The sequence below is a fragment of the Vigna unguiculata genome, unplaced genomic scaffold, assembly GCF_004118075.2.
Source record: "Vigna unguiculata cultivar IT97K-499-35 unplaced genomic scaffold, ASM411807v1 contig_5, whole genome shotgun sequence".
Lineage (NCBI taxonomy): Eukaryota > Viridiplantae > Streptophyta > Magnoliopsida > Fabales > Fabaceae > Vigna > Vigna unguiculata.
Genome location: NW_021011213.1, coordinates 1149432 through 1157055, shown reverse-complemented (window position 1 = coordinate 1157055; position 7624 = coordinate 1149432).

Here is a 7624-nt window from a genome sequence, read left to right as displayed (position 1 = left end):
AAGCTTCACACTCTAATCCACTGGAATTCATCCTATCCCTCTCCCTCCTATCAATGTTGAGGGATAGAGAGGGGAAAGAAGAGGGAAATTCCTCTATTTTGCAATCGTCTTTGTTATGCAATGGTTTGAGGGTGATATCAAAATTACAATAATGTCCGCAATTTATTTTTTAGCTTAATTATGAAAATTATGTAAAAATAACACTTTTGAAATTAATTTTACAAAAATAATTAATAACGAAAATTTGAAGATTTTTATCAAATAGGGTTTAAAAAGTAATTATTAATTAAAAAAAATTTTATTACATTATTTCATAAATATTTTTTATTAAAATACGTTATTTTCATTTATACATTTTAATATTTTTTCTATGACAAATCAAACATCTATAATGATAATTTTTAACTATTTTTAAATAAAGGACAATTTGGTAATTTTGTTTTTTCTTGATATAAATATATTTTTTAATCTATTATATCCATCAAATCACTCACAAACTTTAACAAACTTTACTCTAAATCCACCCATTTCCTCCTTTAATCCACTTAAAGTGAACAATACAAACTTCACACCATAATCCATTTGATGTCATCCTCTCCCTCTCTCTCCAATCAACTTTGACGGAGAGAGAGGGAAAGGAAGGGAGAAATTCCTTTCTTTTTAATCATCTCTGTTATGCCATGATTTGAGGGTGATATCAAGTACAATTATGTCTCCATTTTTTTTTCATCTTAATTATGAAATTGATGTAAAAATATGTCTTTTGAAATTATTTTTACAAAAATAGATTATAACGTAAATTTGAAAATTTTTATAAAATAAGGTTTAAAAAGTAATTTTCAATTATTAAATTTTTTATAACATTATTTTATAAAGGGTTAAATATGTTTTTGGTCCCTCAAGTTTGAGCGAAATTTGGGTTTAGTCCCTCATCAAAACTTTTGACCAATTTAGTCTTTCATTTTTCAAAATGCGTGAATTTAGTCCTTTTAACCAAATTTTGTTAAGTTTATCTGACATTTCAAGTGCATTTCATGATAGTATTTAAATTATTTATACTGTTTGACACATTTTTGCTTCAATGTTAACTTAAATACTATCATGAAATACGCTCGAAACGTTAGATAAACTTAACAAAATTTGGTTAAAATGACTAAATTCACGTATTTTGAAAGATGAAGGACTAAATTGGTCAAAAGTTTTGATGAGGGACTAATTCCAAATTTCGCTGAAACTTGAGGGACCAAAAACATATTTAACCCTTTTATAAATATTTTTTTATTAAAATACGTTATTTTCATTTATACATTTTAATATTTTTTCTACGATAAATAAAACTTATATAATGATAAATTTTGATTCTTTTTAAAATAAACCACAATGTGGTCATCTTTTTTTTCCTTGACCTAAATATAATTTTTAATTTATCACATCCATTAAATCACTCACAAACTTTAACAAACTTTACTGTAAATCCACCAACTTTCACCTTTAATCAACTTAAATTAAACAACACAAACTTCGAACTCTAATCCACTTGAATTGGTCATCTTCCTCTCCCTCCAATCAACCTTGACGGAGAGAGGGGAAGGAAGATGAAAATTCCTCTATTTTTCAATCATTTTTGTTATGTAATGGTTTGAGGGTGATATCAAGATTCCAATTATGTCCGCATTTTATTTTTTAGCTTAATTATGAAAATATGTAAAAATAACGAAAATTTGAAAATTGTTATAAAGTAAGGTTTAAAAAGTAATTATTAATTTTAAAATTTTTTTATAAATTATTTTATAAATATTTTTTTAATAAAATATGTTATTTTCATTTATACATATTAATAATTTTTCTACAACAAATCAAACTTATATAATGATAATTTTAATCATATTTAAAATAAAAGACAATTTGGTAATCTTGTTTTTTCTTGATTTAAATATAATTTTTAATCTATCACATCTATCGAATCACTCACAAACTTCAACAAACATTACTTTAAATTCACTCACTTTCACCTTTAATCCTCTTAAAGTGAACAAGACAAGTTTCACACTCTAATCCACTTGAATTCATCCTCACCCTCTGATAACGTTGTCGTCAAGTGATCAAATTAATACTACTTATCTATAACAACTTCAGTATTGTTAAGAAAGTAGCCAAAAAATTATTATAGGTTAAGTTAACCCTAAGTCGTCTCCCAACGAGCACAAAATTGATTTTTAACATGTTAGTTTTTATAAAATCTATACAAAATGGTTAGTCAAATAAAATAATAAAGATAAAAACAATAGTAAAGAAAAATAGGTCGATGCCACTGCTTTTTCAAAATAGGATTCATCATTGGTTTCCTAAGGATTATTGTTATTGATTTCTTGTTTAAGACTTTAAATTAATCAATGTAACTTCTCAATTAATTTGTTGGCATCCTTACTTTCAACCAAAGTAACTTCTCAAACAAAAGTAAATACTTTGTAGATTAATCTTAGGAAATTTAACCAAAGTAACTTCTCAATTAAATATTACTAATCCTAATCATGTCCATTCTTTTACCTCTTATATCTAATAAAAAGCTAATTAACCAAAGTAACTTCTTGATTAATTCTAATCTATGTTTTCACCTTTAATCAAAGTAACTTCTCAATTATTAGCAAAAACTCATTCAATCATATGAAAGTTTCTAAAGTTAATCAAAGTAACTTCTCAATTAAAATTTAAAAATCCTTGGACTCATACGATTATTATGTTATGTAGATTTAACACCGTGCTAATTTGCTACAATGTAAAAATCATTACTTTTACTAAATTAAGAACCAAAAGACATAGATGAAAATAAATCTCAACAAGAATCAAAAGAACAAACAAATTAATTGATCTAACCTCAAAATCCAATTAAGTAATTACAATGGAATCAACCCAAGAAGTTTAGCACGCCATGAAATACAAAATAAAATAAAAATAGAGAGAAGAATAGAGAGAGAAAAGAAACGAAATGAGGCCCCCCTAAGGGTTCCAAAACTCCGAAGTCCCGAGCTTGTTTCTTTGCTTCCCCCTTGGTCTCTTTATATAGGCTTTTATTGGACTTTGGGCTTTATTTGTCGGTTGCTAAAATCTTTTATGTTTATTTAATTAATTAGCAACTTAATTTCTTTCTAATTTCCAATTCTGCCCCTCTTGTTTAACCATTTTTGCAGTTTTGACCATAGTCGATTGCTGGCTTTGACCATTTGACCAATGTTGACCAGTTTGACTGTCCTCTCAGATGCTGACACATGGCGCAAAGACACTCTCCCTAGAATTAGGGTTTGCTCCTCCTTCCTCCTTTGGCTACGCGTGACGACATGGAGGGTTTCCGGCGGCTGATGGACTCCGACGATGTGGTTGTTGGCTCACAAACTATTGTTGGAGATGCGCTGTTGTGATGTAGTTGGAAATGTTGCTGCTCCGATCTGGCTCGCGAGTGCAGGAACGTTGATGGCGTTGCAATTGCGTTATGCTCCGATGTGGCTCAGGCATGGAGGTTCTGGTTCGATCTGCAGTGGTGAAGAATGAAGGTGTTGCGATAGTTGCAGGGAAGCTGTTATGGTTCGCGTTCGATACGTGATGCGAAAATGGAGACTATTGTTCGTTATGGATGCACTGCTGCAAGTGGCATGGTTGCGGAACATTGGTGGCTCGCTCGCAGAGATGAAGGCTGCAGATCTGTGAGTGCATATAATGGAACGTTGTAGATCTGCGGTGTTTGCTCGCTGTATGCTCGTAAGGGAGTAGTGCTGACGTTGTTGTTTCACGTTTTCCAGCAAAGCTGCAACTATGTGATGATGTGCGTTCAGGTGCGAGAATGGTGATGCCTTCTTCTTCCGTAGGTTCGAACAGGCGCGCGATAGAGAATGTGGTTTCCATGGCTATTGGCGTGAGTGCGTTGCAGATGCAGTTCTCATGGTGCAGTGCAGGGACGGTGGTGGTGAAGCAATGGCTGCCGGCTTCAATGGATGACGGTGGTGGCCATGGTGCAAGAGGAGAAACTAGGATTTCTCATGGGAGAGATGAAGATTTTGACGTGGCACCATTTAGTTGGCTGTCGCTACGTGTCATTCTCTAATTGCTTAATTTAATAAGTGGAGGATTGCCACATGGCATATCTGAGTGCATCTTAGTTTATGAGTGGAAAAAGGGGTGAAAATAGACAAAGGTAGGAATGTAGAAGTAAGCTGTAGCCCATTTGGAAGGAGGGGAGTGTATAAGTAATGTATGGGGTGCAAAAGTGATTTTGCCAAAACTTGCTGATTTTAGCCTTATTTAAAGGTGGTTTGTAACTTCAATCAATTTATTTTTCCACCTTAAATGAGCTTAATCTTAACTTCAACTGCATCAACAAACGTTAAAATATGCAAAAATAATTTATGCAGCTAAAAATCACTTTTTAAGACATTTTTATCACACAAGTTCAAAAAGCCTAATTTTCAGAATTGTTAATTAAATCACTCTTTAAGCACACAAATTCAATTAAATACTCAGAATTAAATACTGAATAAGGGAAAAAATACGCACTCATCAACCTCTCCTTCCAATTAACGTTGAGGGAGAGAGAGGGGAAGCAGGAGAGAAATCCCTCTATTCTTCAAGAATCTCTGTTATGCAATGATTTGAGGGTGATATCAAGATTATAATTATGTCCGCAATTTATTTTTCAGCTTAATTATGAAAATATTGTAAAAATATGGCCTTTGAAATTATGTTTACAAAAATAATTAATAACAAAAAATTTAAATTTTTTATAAAATAAGATTTAAAAAGTAATTATTAATTATAAAATTTCTTATTCCATTATTTCATAGATATTTTTTATTAAAATACGTTATTTTCATTTATACCTTTTAATATTTTTTCTATGACAAATCAAACTTATATAATTATAATTTTTAATTATTTTTAAAATAAAGGACAATTCAGTAATCTTATTTTTTCTTGATTTAAATATAACTTTTAATCTATCACATCCATCAAATCATTCCAAACTTTAACAAACTTATTTGAAATCCAACCACTTTCATCTTTAATTCACTTAAAGCGAACAACAAAAACTTCACACTATAATCTACTTGATGTCATCCTCTCCCTCTCCCTCCAATCAACCAACCTTGACCTTGTGTTTGGATGGAGCATTTCAAAAATGATTAGAAATTGAAATGCTTTGCATTTGAATTGCTTGCAATTAAATTCCATTCATTTTCTAAATAACTTGTTTGGATTAGAAAATTAAAATAACTTACATTTCATTTTCTTGTACGGTTCGTTTAAAATAGTTGGGTTTGTTTGGGTCGTCAGGCTTCTCGGGATAGTCTGGCCCGTACGAGTCATCAGGCCCGTCTGGATCGTTGAGACTGTCCGGTTCTTCGGGCCCGTCCACGTCGTCGAGCCCGTCCGGGTCGTCAGGCTCATTCGGGTCGTCAGGCATGTTCGGGTCGTCAGGCCTGTTCGGGTCGTCGGGCACGTCCGGGTCGTCGTGCTCGTCCGGATCGTCTAGAATATGAGGTTGAGTGAGAAGAATTTCAAATTCCACCTATTTTGAGGGTATTTGAATTTCTACTAATTTTGCTAATTGAAATCCTTCAAAAAAAATGTTTGCATTTGAAATGCTTTATAATTTCTCTATCCAAACAAAATATTTCATTAAAAAGAAATCTAAATTCTTCAAAAAAAATGAATTGCTTCATTAAAATACTCTATCTAAACACACTCTGAGGGAGAAAGAGGGAAAGGAAAAGAGAAATTCCTCTATTTTTCAATCATCTATGTTATGCAATGGTTTGAGAGTGATATCAAGATTACAATTATGTTCGCAATTTATTTTTCAATTTAATTATGAAAATGATGAAAAAATATGGCTATTGAAATTACTTTTACAAAAATAATTAATAACAAAAATTTGAAAATTGTTATAAAATAAGGTTTAAAAAGTAATTATAAATTATAAATTTTTTATTACGTTATTTTATAAATATTTTTTATTAACATATGTTATTTTCATTTTTTACATTTTAATATTTTTTCTACAACAAATCAAACTTATATCATGATAATTTTTAATTATTTTTAAAATAATGGATGATTTGGTAATATTGTTTTTCCTTGATTTAAATATAATTTTTAATCTATCCCATCCGTCAAACACTCACAAACTTTAACAAACTTTACTCTAAATCCACCCACTTTCACCATTAATCCACTTGAAGTGAAATACACAAACTTTACACACTAATCCACTTGAATTCATCATCTCCATTTCCCGCCAATCAACCTTGACGGAGATAGGGGAAGGAAGATGTAAATTTCTCTATTTTTCAACCATCTCTGTTATGCCATGGTTTGACGGTGATACCAAGATTAAATTTATGTCCGTAATTTATTTTTCAGCTTAGTTATGAAAATGAGGTAAAAATATGACATGAATTTTATTTTACAAAAATAATTAATAACAAAAATTTGAATATTGTTATAAAATAAGGTTTAAAAAGTATTAATTAATTATGACATTTTTATTTTTTTCATTTATACATTTTAATAGTTTTTCTACAACAAATCAAACTTATATATAGATAATTTTTAATTATGTTTGAAATGAAGTACAATTTTGTAATGTTGTTTTTCCTTGATTTAAATATAATTTTTAATGCATCACATCCATCAAATCACTCACAAACTTCAACAAACTTTACTCTAAATCCACTCACTTTCACCTATAATCCCCTTAAAGTGAAGAAGACAAGCTTCACTCTCTAATCCACTTGAATTCATCCTATTCTCTCCCTGCAATCAACGTTGAGGGAGAGAGAGGGGAAGCAAGAAGGAAATTCCTCTATTTTTAATTAATCTCTGTTATGCAATGGTTTGAGCGTGATATCATTATTACAATTATGTCCGCAATTTATTTTCAGCCTAATTATGAAAATAATCTAAAAATATGGCCTTTCATATTACTTTTACACAAATAATTAATAACAAAAATTTCAAAATGGTTATAAAATAAGGTTTAAAAAGAAAATATTAATTAAATTTGTTTTAAAACATTATTTTATAAATATTTGTTATTAAAATATTTTATTTTCATTTATATATTTTAAATTTTTTCTTTAAAAAATCATACTTATATAATAATAATTTTTAATTATTTTCAAAATAAAGGACAATTTCGTAATCTTGTTTTTCCTTGATTTAAATATAATTTTAAATCTATCACTTCACATCCATCAAATCACTCACAAACTTTAACAAACTTTACGCTAAATTCACCAACTTTCACCTTTAATCCACTTAAAGTGAACAACACAAACTTCACACTATAATTTATTTGATGTCATCCTCACCCTCACCCTCAAATCAACGTTGAGGGAGAAAGAGGGGAAGGAAGAGGGAAATTCATCTATTTTTCAATCATCTCTGTTATGCAATTGTTTGAGGGTGAGACTAAGATTACAATTATGTACGCAATTTATTTTTCAGCTTAATTATGAAAAAGTTGTAAAAATATGGCCTTTGATATTATTTTTACAAAATTAATTAAAAACAAAAATTTGAAAAATGTTCTAAAATAAGGTTTAAAAAGTATTTATTAATTATAAAATTTTTT